This window comes from Eucyclogobius newberryi, unplaced genomic scaffold, assembly GCF_026437365.1.
Source record: "Eucyclogobius newberryi isolate DKJ021-1_F unplaced genomic scaffold, fEucNew1.0.hap1 SCAF_87, whole genome shotgun sequence".
NCBI lineage: Eukaryota > Metazoa > Chordata > Actinopteri > Gobiiformes > Gobiidae > Eucyclogobius > Eucyclogobius newberryi.
The window spans coordinates 113,154-135,932 of NW_027316529.1; the positions used below are offsets into that span (position 1 = coordinate 113,154).

The 22,779-nt window shown below is 48.9% G+C and overlaps 11 non-coding genes across 11 annotated transcripts; all 11 read left to right on the plus strand.

The window, feature by feature from the left end:
* Positions 1-10,285: 10,285 nt before the first annotated feature.
* On the plus strand, positions 10,286-10,358 carry trnak-uuu (transfer RNA lysine (anticodon UUU)). Its single transcript has one exon. It is a non-coding gene; the product is annotated as a tRNA-Lys (tRNA).
* Positions 10,359-10,577: 219 nt separating this feature from the next.
* Positions 10,578-10,649, plus strand: trnaq-uug (transfer RNA glutamine (anticodon UUG)). Its single transcript has one exon. It is a non-coding gene; the product is annotated as a tRNA-Gln (tRNA).
* Positions 10,650-14,023: 3,374 nt separating this feature from the next.
* Positions 14,024-14,096, plus strand: trnak-uuu (transfer RNA lysine (anticodon UUU)). The gene has a single exon. It is a non-coding gene; the product is annotated as a tRNA-Lys (tRNA).
* Positions 14,097-15,888: 1,792 nt separating this feature from the next.
* Positions 15,889-15,961, plus strand: trnak-uuu (transfer RNA lysine (anticodon UUU)). Its single transcript has one exon. It is a non-coding gene; the product is annotated as a tRNA-Lys (tRNA).
* Positions 15,962-16,180: 219 nt separating this feature from the next.
* Positions 16,181-16,252, plus strand: trnaq-uug (transfer RNA glutamine (anticodon UUG)). Its single transcript has one exon. It is a non-coding gene; the product is annotated as a tRNA-Gln (tRNA).
* Positions 16,253-17,743: 1,491 nt separating this feature from the next.
* Positions 17,744-17,816, plus strand: trnak-uuu (transfer RNA lysine (anticodon UUU)). The gene has a single exon. It is a non-coding gene; the product is annotated as a tRNA-Lys (tRNA).
* Positions 17,817-18,035: 219 nt separating this feature from the next.
* On the plus strand, positions 18,036-18,107 carry trnaq-uug (transfer RNA glutamine (anticodon UUG)). The gene has a single exon. It is a non-coding gene; the product is annotated as a tRNA-Gln (tRNA).
* Positions 18,108-19,616: 1,509 nt separating this feature from the next.
* On the plus strand, positions 19,617-19,689 carry trnak-uuu (transfer RNA lysine (anticodon UUU)). Its single transcript has one exon. It is a non-coding gene; the product is annotated as a tRNA-Lys (tRNA).
* A 219-nt stretch (positions 19,690-19,908) lies between these two features.
* On the plus strand, positions 19,909-19,980 carry trnaq-uug (transfer RNA glutamine (anticodon UUG)). Its single transcript has one exon. It is a non-coding gene; the product is annotated as a tRNA-Gln (tRNA).
* A 1,501-nt stretch (positions 19,981-21,481) lies between these two features.
* On the plus strand, positions 21,482-21,554 carry trnak-uuu (transfer RNA lysine (anticodon UUU)). Its single transcript has one exon. It is a non-coding gene; the product is annotated as a tRNA-Lys (tRNA).
* Positions 21,555-21,773: 219 nt separating this feature from the next.
* On the plus strand, positions 21,774-21,845 carry trnaq-uug (transfer RNA glutamine (anticodon UUG)). The gene has a single exon. It is a non-coding gene; the product is annotated as a tRNA-Gln (tRNA).
* The last annotated feature ends 934 nt before the right edge of the window (positions 21,846-22,779 follow it).

The window sequence follows — 22,779 nt, forward strand, 5'->3', positions numbered from 1 at the left end:
GATTCTTGGATAAAAGGGCACCCAGCCGGTCTCGAACTCGCGTGAGGCGGAGCAGGGATCATCCACCCCGCACACGGCCAGACTTTGCCCGGCCAGGGAGCACCTTCTGCGGGTCGGAGGCTCCGGGTCGGAGCCCCTGGAGCCTGGAGCCCTCACCGGGCCCCGAACTCGGCTGCCGGAGGCAGTGCAGTGCCTCATGGATAAAAGGGCACCCAGCCGGTCTCGAACTCGCGTGAGGCGGAGCAGGGATCATCCACCCCGCACACGGCCAGACTTTGCCCGGCCAGGGAGCACCTTCTGCGGGTCGGAGGCTCCGGGTCGGAGCCCCTGGAGCCTGGAGCCCTCACCGGGCCCCGAACTCGGCTGCCGGAGGCAGTGCAGTGCCTCATGGATAAAAGGGCACCCAGCCGGTCTCGAACTCGCGTGAGGCGGAGCAGGGATCATCCACCCCGCACACGGCCAGACTTTGCCCGGCCAGGGAGCACCTTCTGCGGGTCGGAGGCTCCGGGTCGGAGCCCCTGGAGCCTGGAGCCCTCACCGGGCCCCGAACTCGGCTGCCGGAGGCAGTGCAGTGCCTCATGGATAAAAGGGCACCCAGCCGGTCTCGAACTCGCGTGAGGCGGAGCAGGGATCATCCACCCCGCACACGGCCAGACTTTGCCCGCCAGGGAGCACCTTCTGCGGGTCGGAGGCTCCGGGTCGGAGCCCCTGGAGCCTGGAGCCCTCACCGGGCCCCGAACTCGGCTGCCGGAGGCAGTGCAGTGCCTCATGGATAAAAGGGCACCCAGCCGGTCTCGAACTCGCGTGAGGCGGAGCAGGGATCATCCACCCCGCACACGGCCAGACTTTGCCCGGCCAGGGAGCACCTTCTGCGGGTCGGAGGCTCCGGGTCGGAGCCCCTGGAGCCTGGAGCCCTCACCGGGCCCCGAACTCGGCTGCCGGAGGCAGTGCAGTGCCTCATGGATAAAAGGGCACCCAGCCGGTCTCGAACTCGCGTGAGGCGGAGCAGGGATCATCCACCCCGCACACGGCCAGACTTTGCCCGGGGAAGGGCCACTCTGGCTGGGCATGGCCCCCACTGAGCACCCCCTGGAACCCCTGGAGCCCCCGGAGCACCTCCAGAGCCACCCCCCACTCCTCCAGACTCTGCCCGGGGAAGGGCCACTCTGGCTGGGCATGGCCTCCACTGAGCACACCCTGGAGCCCCCGGAGCACCTCCAGAGCCACCCCCCACTCCTCCAGACTCTGCCCGGGGAAGGGCCACTCTGGCTGGGCATGGCCTCCACTGAGCACCCCCTGGAACCCCTGGAGCCCCGGGAGCACCTCCAGAGCCACCCCCCACTCTCCCCAGACTCTGCCCGGGGAAGGGCCACTCTGGCTGGGCATGGCCTCCGCCGAGCACCCCCTGGAGCCCCCGGAGCACCTCCAGAGCCACCCCCCACTCCTCCAGACTCACCCCGGGGAAGGGACACTCTGGCTGGGCATGGCCTCCGCCGAGCACCCCCTGGAACCCCTGGAGCCCCTGGAGCACCTCCAGGGCCACCCCCCCACTCCACCAGACTCAGCCCCGACCCGGGCACACTCTTCCCCGGGTCCTGGGCTCCGGGACTCCGGGGATGACCACCGGGGACCAGGCTCTCCCTCCGAACCCGGGGACCCACCCTTAAGCACCCCCTCGCGGGCTAAACCCCTTAGGGGCAGCCGCCTGGAAGCCCGTGCCCTTGGTACTCTTAACCACACTTTGAAATTTTTCGAGTATAGTGTACTATTTCGGTTGTTACTCTAAGTCCCTCAGGGGTATAGTGTACTATACTATGATGGTCAGATCACCTCCAGGCCCCAGGGGAGTGCTTTTCTGGGGTCAAACAGTGCACTGATGATGGGGGATTATTTCAGTTTGCTCATTTTGGTGTTTTTTCACATTTTAACCCATTTTCACCCCTTTTGCTCACAACTTCGTACTACGGCCCGGAAAAACGACAGAGTCGCTCTGGTATAGTGTACTATTGCCGAAAAATGAGAGTCTTTTCAGGTATAGTGTACTATTTCGGTTTTTACTCTAAGTCCCTCAGGGGCATATGGTGCTATACTCTGATGGTCAGATCACCTCCAGGCCCCAGGGGAGTGCTTTTCTGGGGTCAAACAGTGCACTGATGATGGGGGATTATTTCATTTTGCTCATTTTGGTGTTTTTTCACATTTTAACCCATTTTCACCCATTTTGCTCACCCTGCACTCTGCCGCATATGAGGCCGGGGAAGGGCCACTCTGGCTGAGCATGGCCTCCGCTGAGCACCCCCTGGAGCCCCTGGAGCCCCCGGAGACCCTCCAGAGCCACCCCCCACTCCTCCAGACTCACCCCGGGGAAGGGACACTCTGGCTGGGCATGGCCTCCGCCGAGCAGCCCCTGGAGCCCCCGGAGACCCTCCAGAGCCACCCCCCACTCTCCCCAGACTCACCCCGGGGAAGGTCCACTCTGGCTGGGCATGGCCTCCGCCGAGCACCCCCTGGAGCCCCCGGAGCACCCCCAGAGCCACCCCCCCACTCTCCCCAGACTCTGCCCGGGGAAGGGCCACTCTGGCTGGGCATGGCGTCCACCAAGCACCCCCTGGAGCCCCCCGGAGCACCTCCAGAGCCACCCCCCACTCCTCCAGACTCACCCCGGGGAAGGGACACTCTGGCTGGGCATGGCCTCCACCAAGCACCCCCTGGAGCCCCCGGAGCACCTCCAGAGCCACCCCCCACTCCTCCAGACTCACCCCGGGGAAGGGACACTCTGGCTGGGCATGGCCTCCGCCGAGCACCCCCTGGAACCCCTGGAGCCCCCGGAGGCCCTCCAGAGCCACCCCCCACTCTCCCCAGACTCTGCCCGGGGAAGGGACACTCTGGCCGGGCATGGCCTCCGCCGAGCACCCCCTGGAACCCCTGGAGCCCCCGGAGCAGCTCCAGAGCCACCCCCCACTCTCCCCAGACTCTGCCCGGGGAAGGGACACTCTGGCCGGAAATGGCCTCCGCCTACCACCCCCTGGAACCCCCGGAGGCCCTCCAGAGCCACCCCCCACTCTCCCCAGACTCTGCCCGGGGAAGGGACACTCTGGCCGGGCATGGCCTCCGCCGAGCACCCCCTGGAGCCCCCGGAGCACCTCCAGAGCCACCCCCCACTCCTCCAGACTCTGCCCGGGGAAGGGCCACTCTGGCTGGGCATGGCCTCCACTGAGCACCCCCTGGAGCCCCCGGAGCACCTCCAGAGCCACCCCCCACTCTCCCCAGACTATGCCCGGGGAAGGGCCACTCTGGCTGGGCATGGCCTCCACTGAGCACCCCCTGGAGCCCCCGGAGCACCTCCAGAGCCACCCCCCACTCTCCCCAGACTATGCCCGGGGAAGGGCCACTCTGGCTGGGCATGGCCTCCGCCGAGCACCCCCTGGAACCCCTGGAGCCCCTCCAGAGCCGCCCCCCACTCCTCCAGACTCACCCCGGGGAAGGGCCACTCTGGCTGGGCATGGCCTCCACTGAGCACCCCCTGGAGCCCCCGGAGCACCTCCAGAGCCACCCCCCACTCTCCCCAGACTATGCCCGGGGAAGGGCCACTCTGGCTGGGCATGGCCTCCGCCGAGCACCCCCTGGAACCCCCGGAGCTCCTCCAGAGCCACCCCCCACTCTCCCCAGACTCACCCCGGGGAAGGGCCACTCTGGCTGGGCATGGTCTCCACCAAGCACCCCCTGGAGCCCCCGGGCACCTCCAGAGCCACCCCCCACTCCTCCAGACTCACCCCGGGGAAGGGACACTCTGGCTGGGCATGGCCTCCGCCGAGCACCCCCTGGAGCCCCCGGAGCACCCCCAGAGCCACCCCCCACTCTCCCCAGACTCACCCCGGGGAAGGGACACTCTGGCTGGGCATGGCCTCCACTGAGCACCCCCTGGAACCCCTGGAGCCCCGGGAGCACCTCCAGAGCCACCCCCCACTCTCCCCAGACTCTGCCCGGGGAAGGGCCACTCTGGCTGGGCATGGCCTCCGCCGAGCACCCCCTGGAGCCCCCGGAGCACCTCCACAGCCACCCCCCACTCTCCCCAGACTCACCCCGGGGAAGGGCCGCTCTGGCTGGGCATGGCCTCCGCCGAGCACCCCCTGGAGCCCCCGGAGCACCCCCAGAGCCACCCCCCACTCTCCCCAGACTCACCCCGGGGAAGGGACACTCTGGCTGGGCATGGCCTCCACTGAGCACCCCCTGGAACCCCTGGAGCCCCTGGAGCACCTCCAGGGCCACCCCCCCACTCCACCAGACTCAGCCCCGTCCCGGGCACACTCTTCCCCGGGTCCTGGGCTCCGGGACTCCGGGGATGACCACCGGGGACCAGGCTCTCCCTCCGAACCCGGGGACCCACCCTTAAGCACGCCCTCGCGGGCTAAACCCCTTAGGGGCAGCCGCCTGGAAGCCCGTGCCCTTGGTACTCTTAACCACACTTTGAAATTTTTCGAGTATAGTGTACTATTTCGGTTGTTACTCTAAGTCCCTCAGGGGTATAGTGTACTATACTATGATGGTCAGATCACCTCCAGGCCCCAGGGGAGTGCTTTTCTGGGGTCAAACAGTGCACTGATGATGGGGGATTATTTCATTTTGCTCATTTTGGTGTTTTTTCACATTTTAACCCATTTTCACCCCTTTTGCTCACAACTTCGTACTACGGCCCGGAAAAACGACAGAGTCGATGGGTATAGTGTACTATTGCCGAAAAATGACAGAGTCTTTTCGGGTATAGTGTACTATTTCGGTTTTTACTCTAAGTCCCTCAGGGGCATATGGTGCTATACTCTGATGGTCAGATCACCTCCAGGCCCCAGGGGAGTGCTTTTCTGGGGTCAAACAGTGCACTGATGATGGGGGATTATTTCATTTTGCTCATTTTGGTGTTTTTTCACATTTTAACCCATTTTCACCCCTTTTGCTCACAACTTCGTACTACGGCCCGGAAAAACGACAGAGTCGATGGGTATAGTGTACTATTGCCGAAAAATGACTGAGTCTTTTCGGGTATAGTGTACTATTTCGGTTTTTACTCTAAGTCCCTCAGGGGCATATGGTGCTATACTCTGATGGTCAGATCACCTCCAGGCCCCAGGGGAGTGCTTTTCTGGGGTCAAACAGTGCACTGATGATGGGGGATTATTTCATTTTGCTCATTTTGGTGTTTTTTCACATTTTAACCCATTTTCACCCATTTTGCTCACCCTGCACTCTGCCGCATATGAGGCCGGGGAAGGGCCACTCTGGCTGAGCATGGCCTCCGCTGAGCACCCCCTGGAGCCCCTGGAGCCCCCGGAGACCCTCCAGAGCCACCCCCCACTCCTCCAGACTCACCCCGGGGAAGGGACACTCTGGCTGGGCATGGCCTCCGCCGAGCAGCCCCTGGAGCCCCCGGAGACCCTCCAGAGCCACCCCCCACTCTCCCCAGACTCACCCCGGGGAAGGTCCACTCTGGCTGGGCATGGCCTCCGCCGAGCACCCCCTGGAGCCCCCGGAGCACCCCCAGAGCCACCCCCCCACTCTCCCCAGACTCTGCCCGGGGAAGGGCCACTCTGGCTGGGCATGGCGTCCACCAAGCACCCCCTGGAGCCCCTGGAACCCCCGGAGCCCCTCCAGGGCCACCCCCCACTCCTCCAGACTCACCCCGGGGAAGGGACACTCTGGCTGGGCATGGCCTCCGCCGAGCACCCCCTGGAGCCCCCGGAGCACCCCCAGAGCCACCCCCCACTCTCCCCAGACTCACCCCGGGGAAGGGCCACTCTGGCTGGGCATGGCCTCCACCAAGCACCCCCTGGAGCCCCTGGAACCCCCGGAGGCCCTCCAGAGCCACCCCCCACTCTCCCCAGACTCACCCCGGGGGAGGGCCACTCTGGCTGGGCATGGCCTCCGCCGAGCACCCCCTGGAACCCCTGGAGCCCCCGGAGGCCCTCCAGAGCCACCCCCCACTCTCCCCAGACTCTGCCCGGGGAAGGGACACTCTGGCCGGGCATGGCCTCCGCCGAGCACCCCCTGGAACCCCTGGAGCCCCCGGAGCAGCTCCAGAGCCACCCCCCACTCTCCCCAGACTCTGCCCGGGGAAGGGACACTCTGGCCGGAAATGGCCTCCGCCTACCACCCCCTGGAACCCCCGGAGGCCCTCCAGAGCCACCCCCCACTCTCCCCAGACTCTGCCCGGGGAAGGGACACTCTGGCCGGGCATGGCCTCCGCCGAGCACCCCCTGGAGCCCCCGGAGCACCTCCAGAGCCACCCCCCACTCCTCCAGACTCTGCCCGGGGAAGGGCAACTCTGGCTGGGCATGGCCTCCACTGAGCACCCCCTGGAGCCCCCGGAGCACCTCCAGAGCCACCCCCCACTCTCCCCAGACTATGCCCGGGGAAGGGCAACTCTGGCTGGGCATGGCCTCCACTGAGCACCCCCTGGAGCCCCCGGAGCACCTCCACAGCCACCCCCCACTCTCCCCAGACTCACCCCGGGGAAGGGCCACTCTGGCTGGGCATGGCCTCCGCCGAGCACCCCCTGGAGCCCCCGGAGCACCCCCAGAGCCACCCCCCACTCTCCCCAGACTCACCCCGGGGAAGGGACACTCTGGCTGAGCATGGCCTCCACTGAGCACCCCCTGGAACCCCTGGAGCCCCTGGAGCACCTCCAGGGCCACCCCCCCACTCCACCAGACTCAGCCCCGACCCGGGCACACTCTTCCCCGGGTCCTGGGCTCCGGGACTCCGGGGATGACCACCGGGGACCAGGCTCTCCCTCCGAACCCGGGGACCCACCCTTAAGCACCCCCTCGCGGGCTAAACCCCTTAGGGGCAGCCGCCTGGAAGCCCGTGCCCTTGGTACTCTTAACCACACTTTGAAATTTTTCGAGTATAGTGTACTATTTCGGTTGTTACTCTAAGTCCCTCAGGGGTATAGTGTACTATACTCTGATGGTCAGATCACCTCCAGGCCCCAGGGGAGTGCTTTTCTGGGGTCAAACAGTGCACTGATGATGGGGGATTATTTCATTTTGCTCATTTTGGTGTTTTTTCACATTTTAACCCATTTTCACCCCTTTTGCTCACAACTTCGTACTACGGCCCGGAAAAACGACAGAGTCGATGGGTATAGTGTACTATTGCCGAAAAATGACAGAGTCTTTTCGGGTATAGTGTACTATTTCGGTTTTTACTCTAAGTCCCTCAGGGGCATATGGTGCTATACTCTGATGGTCAGATCACCTCCAGGCCCCAGGGGAGTGCTTTTCTGGGGTCAAACAGTGCACTGATGATGGGGGATTATTTAATTTTGCTCATTTTGGTGTTTTTTCACATTTTAACCCATTTTCACCCCTTTTGCTCACAACTTCATACTACGGCCCGGAAAAACTACAGAGTCCCTCGGGTATAGTGTACTATTGCCGAAAAACGACAGAGTCCCTCGGGTATAGTGTACTATTGCCGAAAAACGACAGAGTCCCTCGGGTATAGTGTACTATTGCCGAAAAACGACAGAGTCCCTCGGGTATAGTGTACTATTGCCGAAAAACGACAGAGTCCCTCGGGTATAGTGTACTATTGCCGAAAAACGACAGAGTCCCTCGGGTATAGTGTACTATTGCCGAGAAACGACAGAGTCCCTCGGGTATAGTGTACTATTGGCTGGAAGCTCGGTTTTTTTTCTAAGTCCAGCAGGGGTATATGGTACTATATTCTGGTGGTCAGATCACCTCCAGGCCCCAGGGGAGTGCTTTTCTGGGGGCAAACTGTGCACTGATGATGGGGGATTATTTCATTTTGCTCATTTTGGTGTTTTTTCACATTTTAACCCATTTTCACCCCTTTTGCTCACATCTTCAAACTCGGGCCCTGATTACAAGTTCTGACCAAATGATGACAAACACGGTATTTATTATGTATTTTTTTTCATTTTTTTTATTTTTCCAACTTATACATCCATCATTGGTGCCAGGCAGGTTGTGGAGAAAGCAGTGAAGAAAGGAGAGTGCCATCACAGAAAAGATGTCCATCCAGGGTCAAGGTACCCTGCACTTTTACATATCCAAATGACAGCATTTAAAGTTTTTTAGCGTATGGTATCTCTCGTTGCATGGAACCGCACAGAGGCCAACGCCACACTGACGGCACCTGTACTTTGTTTGCCGCCTGCCTTTGGTACGAGAGCGGTCAGAGCACACGGCGCAGTCTGGACGTCCCTCTGCTTGACAAAGCCAATGACGCTCTGTGAGTCTCTGTGGCATTTCACCCTCCGGTCTTGAGCGCCTTTCTTGTTTTTTGGAGTGATCAGCCAGTAATGCATCAATAATGTTCTGAATGTAAACCTTTAAAGGTTTGTGTGGGCCTGGAGTGGATTTGGTGTATATGATGTGTGAGTTGACAATACTTATGCTTATAATGGCATTGAATATGCGATGATACCATTTCCGGGACCTGTGTGGAAAGAGGTATGTCTTCATCCTCTGGTCAGCAGTGTCCACTCCACCCATGTAGGCGTTGTACTGGTCGACACATACAGGTCTTTTGATGTCACGGAAGCCAGTGTCATCTGTCTTGGATCGGATCCTCCTCTGAACACAATCATTTCCATGGACTGTGGACAACATGGTGAGACGTTTAGTATCGTGCCAAGCACAAGCCAGGAGTTTTCCCTTTCTGCAAAAAACTGGGTCATCTCCTTTTTTCAGCTGTAAGACACTTTTACCAAGGCATTTTGGCATCCCCAACCTGGTAATCCTTACCGTCCCACACAGTCCAGTTTCCAAATCTGCTAATTCATTTGCAATTACAGGCGAGGTATAGTAACTGTCCATGTAAATCTCGTGTCCTTTGCCCGTAAAGGGAGAAACCAACTCACGGACAACTGCGTGTGTTGCACTGATGTTGCTTGCATTATTTTTGTACTGTCCAGTGTGCATTGACCAGCGCAAAACATACCCTGAACAGCTTTCACTCAGGGCATACACTCTATAGCCATATTTGTCAGGTTTATTCGGAGAGTAACATTTTAGTGAAGATCTCCCCTTGAAAGCTATTGTCATTTCATCTAAAGAAAGCTCCTTGATTGGACTGTAAACTGCTGCAAATTTGGGAATAATCAAATCTATTATTGGGCGGACTTTGAACAGTTTATCGTGCCCGGGCTCGCCTGTTCTCACATAATCATTATTGTTGACAAAATGAAAGAACGAAAGAATGATTTCAAATCTGTTTCTTGACATTACATTTCCAAATCCAGGCGTTTGTGTAAGCCAAAATGTTCCCCAGTAATCCTCGATTTCAGGTTTCTCAACAAGGCCCATGGAGAGATGCAAAGCGAAGAAAGCTTTCATTTCGGTGACTGATACATCATACCACTCAAGAAATCTTGAATGTGGCTTCAGAATCATAGGTGCCATACACTGATGTGCATATCTATTTGTCTCATCAGTAATGAAAGTCCAAAACTGATCGGTCAGAAAGAGTGACAGAATATCAAATGGATTAGCATCCGTCAGATCCATCTCTCCTGTGTAGCCAACTGGGTCTTCAAAAGGTTTGATCCATGCCTCAAATACCTCGACCTCTCTCAGCATGTCCCAGCTCTCATCCACCGGGCAAGTTTTACTGCAGCCACTGGTTCCACTGGTTCCTCGCCTCCGTCTGTCCTTTGCACCTGTCCGTTGTTTCGAAGTCCCTTCATCTCCACTTGGAAATCCATCGTCACTCTCGGGGAGATAATACCCTTCAGAGTCAGAATCTGCTGTAAATTGCATGCCACGTGTACTTCCTCCAGCCATTTTTTTTCCTTACCGGATCTGCCCTGGATCATACCTGGCTAATAAAGGGAAGTTGCACCGAACCGACCAATGACTGAAGTGATTCATTTTCTACTATTATTTCATTAATTTCCTTGTACGGTAAAGTTGCATTTCTGCGACTTTGGCGCTTAAAGGGTTAGAATGGGCCTTCAATGTGTAGTCAATTTACATACAAGCCGTCAACAAAGTTATCGATGCAGACCAACAAGAGACATCAAATACATAGCCAGTGATCAGCCAAACAAGTTGAATCATTGTGAAACTTCAAAATCATTTTTGCAACTGTCTTTGGTACCCATTGAAGGATTACATTGTCATTGACATTGTAAAGATGCAAGGCCTCATGGGAGTCAGACTCTGGATCCAGTGTATTTGCTGCTAAAAGAACACTGTTCCCAAAAAAGGTTATGCACAGCTATGAAATGATCCAGGCTCCATTTGGCTCTGTCTCACTCAGAGCCTGGATAGCTCAGTCGGTAGAGCATCAGACTTTTAATCTGAGGGTCCAGGGTTCAAGTCCCTGTTCAGGCGGTTGTATTACTATGTAATTATTGTAAGATATTAAACACAATACTAGACCATACAATTTTAATGACTCATGCCGGCATGTAGACAGAATTTGGACTTGCCTAATGCGAAAAGAACTTCCTGTGGTTCCCCTACATCAAAAACACTGCATGTGATATATCATATCAGATTGATCACCAACCCTCATCAAATTCAACCCTACATGGCGGTATTGCATTGTATGGTTCCATGGTGTAATGGTTAGCACTCTGGGCTTTGAATCCAGTGATTCGAGTTCAAATCTCGGTGGAACCTAGAACTGTCTTGAGTTGACTGTAAACTGCAAACCAATGTGTGCCATGGTCCCACCCTCTTTTTTCAACGAGTGTCAATTTACATGCAAGCCATCAACAACAGTGTTTATGGAGCCAAGAGCCATACAATATCATGGACATTGATCAAAGTAAAAGTTCAGTTTAGTTTATTACTGAAAAAGAAACAATTCTTGTATTTCGATTTTAAAGCCAGCATCACTGCCCAAGAGTCAGTGTCTAGAGACAGAGTGATATTACTGAGAAAACAAGCTGATATATTCTATTGTGCAATGCTAAATAGTGAAGCCAGAACAACACCCCAACTATGAAGCACTTTCTATAAAATGCAGACAGATCATGGCTGTGGTTGAGCTCTACTTTTGACTTACATTTGGCACAGGAGTCCTGATATTGGCCGTACAGTTCCTATTCGTGAACAAGTTGCTGACAAGAAAACCCCAAAGAGGAGCACTTATGAGCATGAAGAAGCACAAGTGGTTCCATTTGAAGTAATCTTGGAGCAAGGACTTTTTCTTTTGCATTACCAATGGAGGCTTTTGTCATATGGAACTGCCCCCCAACAAAAAGCACTTACTGAATTTCATTGACAAGTCAATGCTCATGTTAGGGAAATAAGAATGACTCTCTGAAACTGGTGTTTAAACAAACTTTTCCAGAACGTAATTTCAAAGTGCATGCAGACAAAGACATCAACACTACCCCAACAAGTAGCACTTACTGCATTCAAAAGTCAAGTCAGTGCTTGTGCCAGGGTAATGTGAATGACCAGGTAGAGTGAAAACTTCATGGTATTTTTCAAAACTTGAGATACTTGCAGTTATTGAGGCCAAAGTCACAACCAAGACAACCCCAAAGAGAAGCACTTATGATTGCAGAAGCCAACAGTGGCTCAAGTTGAGGTCGTCTTAATGTGTTTGCTTCACAATGTCTTAAATGGTGGTCACAACAAGTAGAACTTACTGAAAAAAACAAGTCAATGCTCCTGTTGAACTCCACTGAATCCAGATATTCCTATCAAAGTGGCTGCTGTACTCCAGATCTTCTTCCGATGTCTTCTTGGCCGTCTCTGGTGAGTTGTGCTGGCTAAGGTATGTGACCAGTATAAGTACCGTATGCCATAGCCCCACCTTCTTTTCAGGGTTTCAACGACTGTGGTAATGGCCATTCTGCAAATGGGCCTTCAATGTGTAGTCAATTTACATACAAGCCGTCAACAAAGTTATCGATGCAGACCAACAAGAGACATAAAATACATAGCCAGTGATCAGCCAAACAAGTTGAATCATTGTGAAACTTCAAAATCATTTTTGCAACTGTCTTTGGTACCCATTGAAGGATTACATTGTCATTGACATTGTAAAGATGCAAGGCCTCATGGGAGTCAGACTCTGGATCCAGTTTATTTGCTGCTAAAAGAACACTGTTCCCAAAAAAGGTTATGCACAGCTATGAAATGATCCAGGCTCCATTTGGCTCTGTCTCACTCAGAGCCTGGATAGCTCAGTCGGTAGAGCATCAGACTTTTAATCTGAGGGTCCAGGGTTCAAGTCCCTGTTCAGGTGGTTGTATTACTATGTAATTATTGTAAGACATTAAACACAATACTAGACCATACAATTTTAATGACTCATGCCGGCATGTAGACAGAATTTGAACTTGCCTAATGCGAAAAGAACTTCCTGTGGTTCCCCTACATCAAAAACACTGCATGTGATATATCATATCAGATTGATCACCAACCCTCATCAAATTCAACCCTACATGGCGGTATTGCATTGTATGGTTCCATGGTGTAATGGTTAGCACTCTGGGCTTTGAATCCAGTGATTTGAGTTCAAATCTCGGTGGAACCTAGAACTGTCTTGAGTTGACTGTAAACTGCAAACCAATGTGTGCCATGGTCCCACCCTCTTTTTTCAACGAGTGTCAATTTACATGCAAGCCATCAACAAATGGAGCCAAGAGCCATACAATATCATGGACATTGATCAAAGTAAAAGTTCAGTTTAGTTTATTACTGAAAAAGAAACAATTCTTGTATTTCGATTTTAAAGCCAGCATCACTGCCCAAGAGTCAGTGTCTAGAGACAGAGTGATATTACTGAGAAAACAAGCTGATATATTCTATTGTGCAATGCTAAATAGTGAAGCCAGAACAACACCCCAACTATGAAGCACTTTCTATAAAATGCAGACAGATCATGGCTGTGGTTGAGCTCTACTTTTGACTTACATTTGGCACAGGAGTCCTGATATTGGCCGTACAGTTCCTATTCGTGAACAAGTTGCTGACAAGAAAACCCCAAAGAGGAGCACTTATGAGCATGAAGAAGCACAAGTGGTTCCATTTGAAGTAATCTTGGAGCAAGGACTTTTTCTTTTGCATTACCAATGGAGGCTTTTGTCATATGGAACTGCCCCCCAACAAAAAGCACTTACTGAATTTCATTGACAAGTCAATGCTCATGTTAGGGAAATAAGAATGACTCTCTGAAACTGGTGTTTAAACAAACTTTTCCAGAACGTAATTTCAAAGTGCATGCAGACAAAGACATCAACACTACCCCAACAAGTAGCACTTACTGCATTCAAAAGTCAAGTCAGTGCTTGTGCCAGGGTAATGTGAATGACCAGGTAGAGTGAAAACTTCATGGTATTTTTCAAAACTTGAGATACTTGCAGTTATTGAGGCCAAAGTCACAACCAAGACAACCCCAAAGAGAAGCACTTATGATTGCAGAAGCCAACAGTGGCTCAAGTTGAGGTCGTCTTAATGTGTTTGCTTCACAATGTCTTAAATGGTGGTCACAACAAGTAGAACTTACTGAAAAAAACAAGTCAATGCTCCTGTTGAACTCCACTGAATCCAGATATTCCTATCAAAGTGGCTGCTGTACTCCAGATCTTCTTCCGATGTCTTCTTGGCCGTCTCTGGTGAGTTGTGCTGGCTAAGGTATGTGACCAGTATAAGTACCGTATGCCATAGCCCCACCTTCTTTTCAGGGTTTCAACGACTGTGGTAATGGCCATTCTGCAAATGGGCCTTCAATGTGTAGTCAATTTACATACAAGCCGTCAACAAAGTTATCGATGCAGACCAACAAGAGACATAAAATACATAGCCAGTGATCAGCCAAACAAGTTGAATCATTGTGAAACTTCAAAATCATTTTTGCAACTGTCTTTGGTACCCATTGAAGGATTACATTGTCATTGACATTGTAAAGATGCAAGGCCTCATGGGAGTCAGACTCTGGATCCAGTTTATTTGCTGCTAAAAGAACACTGTTCCCAAAAAAGGTTATGCACAGCTATGAAATGATCCAGGCTCCATTTGGCTCTGTCTCACTCAGAGCCTGGATAGCTCAGTCGGTAGAGCATCAGACTTTTAATCTGAGGGTCCAGGGTTCAAGTCCCTGTTCAGGTGGTTGTATTACTATGTAATTATTGTAAGACATTAAACACAATACTAGACCATACAATTTTAATGACTCATGCCGGCATGTAGACAGAATTTGAACTTGCCTAATGCGAAAAGAACTTCCTGTGGTTCCCCTACATCAAAAACACTGCATGTGATATATCATATCAGATTGATCACCAACCCTCATCAAATTCAACCCTACATGGCGGTATTGCATTGTATGGTTCCATGGTGTAATGGTTAGCACTCTGGGCTTTGAATCCAGTGATTTGAGTTCAAATCTCGGTGGAACCTAGAACTGTCTTGAGTTGACTGTAAACTGCAAACCAATGTGTGCCATGGTCCCACCCTCTTTTTTCAACGAGTGTCAATTTACATGCAAGCCATCAACAAATGGAGCCAAGAGCCATACAATATCATGGACATTGATCAAAGTAAAAGTTCAGTTTAGTTTATTACTGAAAAAGAAACAATTCTTGTATTTCGATTTTAAAGCCAGCATCACTGCCCAAGAGTCAGTGTCTAGAGACAGAGTGATATTACTGAGAAAACAAGCTGATATATTCTATTGTGCAATGCTAAATAGTGAAGCCAGAACAACACCCCAACTATGAAGCACTTTCTATAAAATGCAGACAGATCATGGCTGTGGTTGAGCTCTACTTTTGACTTACATTTGGCACAGGAGTCCTGATATTGGCCGTACAGTTCCTATTCGTGAACAAGTTGCTGACAAGAAAACCCCAAAGAGGAGCACTTATGAGCATGAAGAAGCACAAGTGGTTCCATTTGAAGTAATCTTGGAGCAAGGACTTTTTCTTTTGCATTACCAATGGAGGCTTTTGTCATATGGAACTGCCCCCCAACAAAAAGCACTTACTGAATTTCATTGACAAGTCAATGCTCATGTTAGGGAAATAAGAATGACTCTCTGAAACTGGTGTTTAAACAAACTTTTCCAGAACGTAATTTCAAAGTGCATGCAGACAAAGACATCAACACTACCCCAACAAGTAGCACTTACTGCATTCAAAAGTCAAGTCAGTGCTTGTGCCAGGGTAATGTGAATGACCAGGTAGAGTGAAAACTTCATGGTATTTTTCAAAACTTGAGATACTTGCAGTTATTGAGGCCAAAGTCACAACCAAGACAACCCCAAAGAGAAGCACTTATGATTGCAGAAGCCAACAGTGGCTCAAGTTGAGGTCGTCTTAATGTGTTTGCTTCACAATGTCTTAAATGGTGGTCACAACAAGTAGAACTTACTGAAAAAAACAAGTCAATGCTCCTGTTGAACTCCACTGAATCCAGATATTCCTATCAAAGTGGCTGCTGTACTCCAGATCTTCTTCCGATGTCTTCTTGGCCGTCTCTGGTGAGTTGTGCTGGCTAAGGTATGTGACCAGTATAAGTACCGTATGCCATAGCCCCACCTTCTTTTCAGGGTTTCAACGACTGTGGTAATGGCCATTCTGCAAATGGGCCTTCAATGTGTAGTCAATTTACATACAAGCCGTCAACAAAGTTATCGATGCAGACCAACAAGAGACATAAAATACATAGCCAGTGATCAGCCAAACAAGTTGAATCATTGTGAAACTTCAAAATCATTTTTGCAACTGTCTTTGGTACCCATTGAAGGATTACATTGTCATTGACATTGTAAAGATGCAAGGCCTCATGGGAGTCAGACTCTGGATCCAGTTTATTTGCTGCTAAAAGAACACTGTTCCCAAAAAAGGTTATGCACAGCTATGAAATGATCCAGGCTCCATTTGGCTCTGTCTCACTCAGAGCCTGGATAGCTCAGTCGGTAGAGCATCAGACTTTTAATCTGAGGGTCCAGGGTTCAAGTCCCTGTTCAGGTGGTTGTATTACTATGTAATTATTGTAAGACATTAAACACAATACTAGACCATACAATTTTAATGACTCATGCCGGCATGTAGACAGAATTTGGACTTGCCTAATGCGAAAAGAACTTCCTGTGGTTCCCCTACATCAAAAACACTGCATGTGATATATCATATCAGATTGATCACCAACCCTCATCAAATTCAACCCTACATGGCGGTATTGCATTGTATGGTTCCATGGTGTAATGGTTAGCACTCTGGGCTTTGAATCCAGTGATTCGAGTTCAAATCTCGGTGGAACCTAGAACTGTCTTGAGTTGACTGTAAACTGCAAACCAATGTGTGCCATGGTCCCACCCTCTTTTTTCAACGAGTGTCAATTTACATGCAAGCCATCAACAAATGGAGCCAAGAGCCATACAATATCATGGACATTGATCAAAGTAAAAGTTCAGTTTAGTTTATTACTGAAAAAGAAACAATTCTTGTATTTCGATTTTAAAGCCAGCATCACTGCCCAAGAGTCAGTGTCTAGAGACAGAGTGATATTACTGAGAAAACAAGCTGATATATTCTATTGTGCAATGCTAAATAGTGAAGCCAGAACAACACCCCAACTATGAAGCACTTTCTATAAAATGCAGACAGATCATGGCTGTGGTTGAGCTCTACTTTTGACTTACATTTGGCACAGGAGTCCTGATATTGGCCGTACAGTTCCTATTCGTGAACAAGTTGCTGACAAGAAAACCCCAAAGAGGAGCACTTATGAGCATGAAGAAGCACAAGTGGTTCCATTTGAAGTAATCTTGGAGCAAGGACTTTTTCTTTTGCATTACCAATGGAGGCTTTTGTCATATGGAACTGCCCCCCAACAAAAAGCACTTACTGAATTTCATTGACAAGTCAATGCTCATGTTAGGGAAATAAGAATGACTCTCTGAAACTGGTGTTTAAACAAACTTTTCCAGAACGTAATTTCAAAGTGCATGCAGACAAAGACATCAACACTACCCCAACAAGTAGCACTTACTGCATTCAAAAGTCAAGTCAGTGCTTGTGCCAGGGTAATGTGAATGACCAGGTAGAGTGAAAACTTCATGGTATTTTTCAAAACTTGAGATACTTGCAGTTATTGAGGCCAAAGTCACAACCAAGACAACCCCAAAGAGAAGCACTTATGATTGCAGAAGCCAACAGTGGCTCAAGTTGAGGTCGTCTTAATGTGTTTGCTTCACAATGTCTTAAATGGTGGTCACAACAAGTAGAACTTACTGAAAAAAACAAGTCAATGCTCCTGTTGAACTCCACTGAATCCAGATATTCCTATCAAAGTGGCTGCTGTACTCCAGATCTTCTTCCGATGTCTTCTTGGTGAGTTGTGCTGGCTAAGGTATGTGACCAGTATAAGTACCGTATGCCATAGCCCCACCTTCTTTTCAGGGTTTCAACGACTGTGGTAATGGCCATTCTGCAAATGGGCCTTCAATGTGTAGTCAATTTACATACAAGCCGTCAACAAAGTTATCGATGCAGACCAACAAGAGACATAAAATACATAGCCAGTGATCAGCCAAACAAGTTGAATCATTGTGAAACTTCAAAATCATTTTTGCAACTGTCTTTGGTACCCATTGAAGGATTACATTGTCATTGACATTGTAAAGATGCAAGGCCTCATGGGAGTCAGACTCTGGATCCAGTTTATTTGCTGCTAAAAGAACACTGTTCCCAAAAAAGGTTATGCACAGCTATGAAATGATCCAGGCTCCATTTGGCTCTGTCTCACTCAGAGCCTGGATAGCTCAGTCGGTAGAGCATCAGACTTTTAATCTGAGGGTCCAGGGTTCAAGTCCCTGTTCAGGTGGTTGTATTACTATGTAATTATTGTAAGACATTAAACACAATACTAGACCATACAATTTTAATGACTCATGCCGGCATGTAGACAGAATTTGGACTTGCCTAATGCGAAAAGAACTTCCTGTGGTTCCCCTACATCAAAAACACTGCATGTGATATATCATATCAGATTGATCACCAACCCTCATCAAATTCAACCCTACATGGCGGTATTGCATTGTATGGTTCCATGGTGTAATGGTTAGCACTCTGGGCTTTGAATCCAGTGATTCGAGTTCAAATCTCGGTGGAACCTAGAACTGTCTTGAGTTGACTGTAAACTGCAAACCAATGTGTGCCATGGTCCCACCCTCTTTTTTCAACGAGTGTCAATTTACATGCAAGCCATCAACAACAGTGTTTATGGAGCCAAGAGCCATACAATATCATGGACATTGATCAAAGTAAAAGTTCAGTTTAGTTTATTACTGAAAAAGAAACAATTCTTGTATTTCGATTTTAAAGCCAGCATCACTGCCCAAGAGTCAGTGTCTAGAGACAGAGTGATATTACTGAGAAAACAAGCTGATATATTCTATTGTGCAATGCTAAATAGTGAAGCCAGAACAACACCCCAACTATGAAGCACTTTCTATAAAATGCAGACAGATCATGGCTGTGGTTGAGCTCTACTTTTGACTTACATTTGGCACAGGAGTCCTGATATTGGCCGTACAGTTCCTATTCGTGAACAAGTTGCTGACAAGAAAACCCCAAAGAGGAGCACTTATGAGCATGAAGAAGCACAAGTGGTTCCATTTGAAGTAATCTTGGAGCAAGGACTTTTTCTTTTGCATTACCAATGGAGGCTTTTGTCATATGGAACTGCCCCCCAACAAAAAGCACTTACTGAATTTCATTGACAAGTCAATGCTCATGTTAGGGAAATAAGAATGACTCTCTGAAACTGGTGTTTAAACAAACTTTTCCAGAACGTAATTTCAAAGTGCATGCAGACAAAGACATCAACACTACCCCAACAAGTAGCACTTACTGCATTCAAAAGTCAAGTCAGTGCTTGTGCCAGGGTAATGTGAATGACCAGGTAGAGTGAAAACTTCATGGTATTTTTCAAAACTTGAGATACTTGCAGTTATTGAGGCCAAAGTCACAACCAAGACAACCCCAAAGAGAAGCACTTATGATTGCAGAAGCCAACAGTGGCTCAAGTTGAGGTCGTCTTAATGTGTTTGCTTCACAATGTCTTAAATGGTGGTCACAACAAGTAGAACTTACTGAAAAAAACAAGTCAATGCTCCTGTTGAACTCCACTGAATCCAGATATTCCTATCAAAGTGGCTGCTGTACTCCAGATCTTCTTCCGATGTCTTCTTGGCCGTCTCTGGTGAGTTGTGCTGGCTAAGGTATGTGACCAGTATAAGTACCGTATGCCATAGCCCCACCTTCTTTTCAGGGTTTCAACGACTGTGGTAATGGCCATTCTGCAAATGGGCCTTCAATGTGTAGTCAATTTACATACAAGCCGTCAACAAAGTTATCGATGCAGACCAACAAGAGACATAAAATACATAGCCAGTGATCAGCCAAACAAGTTGAATCATTGTGAAACTTCAAAATCATTTTTGCAACTGTCTTTGGTACCCATTGAAGGATTACATTGTCATTGACATTGTAAAGATGCAAGGCCTCATGGGAGTCAGACTCTGGATCCAGTTTATTTGCTGCTAAAAGAACACTGTTCCCAAAAAAGGTTATGCACAGCTATGAAATGATCCAGGCTCCATTTGGCTCTGTCTCACTCAGAGCCTGGATAGCTCAGTCGGTAGAGCATCAGACTTTTAATCTGAGGGTCCAGGGTTCAAGTCCCTGTTCAGGTGGTTGTATTACTATGTAATTATTGTAAGACATTAAACACAATACTAGACCATACAATTTTAATGACTCATGCCGGCATGTAGACAGAATTTGGACTTGCCTAATGCGAAAAGAACTTCCTGTGGTTCCCCTACATCAAAAACACTGCATGTGATATATCATATCAGATTGATCACCAACCCTCATCAAATTCAACCCTACATGGCGGTATTGCATTGTATGGTTCCATGGTGTAATGGTTAGCACTCTGGGCTTTGAATCCAGTGATTCGAGTTCAAATCTCGGTGGAACCTAGAACTGTCTTGAGTTGACTGTAAACTGCAAACCAATGTGTGCCATGGTCCCACCCTCTTTTTTCAACGAGTGTCAATTTACATGCAAGCCATCAACAAATGGAGCCAAGAGCCATACAATATCATGGACATTGATCAAAGTAAAAGTTCAGTTTAGTTTATTACTGAAAAAGAAACAATTCTTGTATTTCGATTTTAAAGCCAGCATCACTGCCCAAGAGTCAGTGTCTAGAGACAGAGTGATATTACTGAGAAAACAAGCTGATATATTCTATTGTGCAATGCTAAATAGTGAAGCCAGAACAACACCCCAACTATGAAGCACTTTCTATAAAATGCAGACAGATCATGGCTGTGGTTGAGCTCTACTTTTGACTTACATTTGGCACAGGAGTCCTGATATTGGCCGTACAGTTCCTATTCGTGAACAAGTTGCTGACAAGAAAACCCCAAAGAGGAGCACTTATGAGCATGAAGAAGCACAAGTGGTTCCATTTGAAGTAATCTTGGAGCAAGGACTTTTTCTTTTGCATTACCAATGGAGGCTTTTGTCATATGGAACTGCCCCCCAACAAAAAGCACTTACTGAATTTCATTGACAAGTCAATGCTCATGTTAGGGAAATAAGAATGACTCTCTGAAACTGGTGTTTAAACAAACTTTTCCAGAACGTAATTTCAAAGTGCATGCAGACAAAGACATCAACACTACCCCAACAAGTAGCACTTACTGCATTCAAAAGTCAAGTCAGTGCTTGTGCCAGGGTAATGTGAATGACCAGGTAGAGTGAAAACTTCATGGTATTTTTCAAAACTTGAGATACTTGCAGTTATTGAGGCCAAAGTCACAACCAAGACAACCCCAAAGAGAAGCACTTATGATTGCAGAAGCCAACAGTGGCTCAAGTTGAGGTCGTCTTAATGTGTTTGCTTCACAATGTCTTAAATGGTGGTCACAACAAGTAGAACTTACTGAAAAAAACAAGTCAATGCTCCTGTTGAACTCCACTGAATCCAGATATTCCTATCAAAGTGGCTGCTGTACTCCAGATCTTCTTCCGATGTCTTCTTGGCCGTCTCTGGTGAGTTGTGCTGGCTAAGGTATGTGACCAGTATAAGTACCGTATGCCATAGCCCCACCTTCTTTTCAGGGTTTCAACGACTGTGGTAATGGCCATTCTGCAAATGGGCCTTCAATGTGTAGTCAATTTACATACAAGCCGTCAACAAAGTTATCGATGCAGACCAACAAGAGACATAAAATACATAGCCAGTGATCAGCCAAACAAGTTGAATCATTGTGAAACTTCAAAATCATTTTTGCAACTGTCTTTGGTACCCATTGAAGGATTACATTGTCATTGACATTGTAAAGATGCAAGGCCTCATGGGAGTCAGACTCTGGATCCAGTTTATTTGCTGCTAAAAGAACACTGTTCCCAAAAAAGGTTATGCACAGCTATGAAATGATCCAGGCTCCATTTGGCTCTGTCTCACTCAGAGCCTGGATAGCTCAGTCGGTAGAGCATCAGACTTTTAATCTGAGGGTCCAGGGTTCAAGTCCCTGTTCAGGTGGTTGTATTACTATGTAATTATTGTAAGACATTAAACACAATACTAGACCATACAATTTTAATGACTCATGCCGGCATGTAGACAGAATTTGGACTTGCCTAATGCGAAAAGAACTTCCTGTGGTTCCCCTACATCAAAAACACTGCATGTGATATATCATATCAGATTGATCACCAACCCTCATCAAATTCAACCCTACATGGCGGTATTGCATTGTATGGTTCCATGGTGTAATGGTTAGCACTCTGGGCTTTGAATCCAGTGATTCGAGTTCAAATCTCGGTGGAACCTAGAACTGTCTTGAGTTGACTGTAAACTGCAAACCAATGTGTGCCATGGTCCCACCCTCTTTTTTCAACGAGTGTCAATTTACATGCAAGCCATCAACAAATGGAGCCAAGAGCCATACAATATCATGGACATTGATCAAAGTAAAAGTTCAGTTTAGTTTATTACTGAAAAAGAAACAATTCTTGTATTTCGATTTTAAAGCCAGCATCACTGCCCAAGAGTCAGTGTCTAGAGACAGAGTGATATTACTGAGAAAACAAGCTGATATATTCTATTGTGCAATGCTAAATAGTGAAGCCAGAACAACACCCCAACTATGAAGCACTTTCTATAAAATGCAGACAGATCATGGCTGTGGTTGAGCTCTACTTTTGACTTACATTTGGCACAGGAGTCCTGATATTGGCCGTACAGTTCCTATTCGTGAACAAGTTGCTGACAAGAAAACCCCAAAGAGGAGCACTTATGAGCATGAAGAAGCACAAGTGGTTCCATTTGAAGTAATCTTGGAGCAAGGACTTTTTCTTTTGCATTACCAATGGAGGCTTTTGTCATATGGAACTGCCCCCCAACAAAAAGCACTTACTGAATTTCATTGACAAGTCAATGCTCATGTTAGGGAAATAAGAATGACTCTCTGAAACTGGTGTTTAAACAAACTTTTCCAGAACGTAATTTCAAAGTGCATGCAGACAAAGACATCAACACTACCCCAACAAGTAGCACTTACTGCATTCAAAAGTCAAGTCAGTGCTTGTGCCAGGGTAATGTGAATGACCAGGTAGAGTGAAAACTTCATGGTATTTTTCAAAACTTGAGATACTTGCAGTTATTGAGGCCAAAGTCACAACCAAGACAACCCCAAAGAGAAGCACTTATGATTGCAGAAGCCAACAGTGGCTCAAGTTGAGGTCGTCTTAATGTGTTTGCTTCA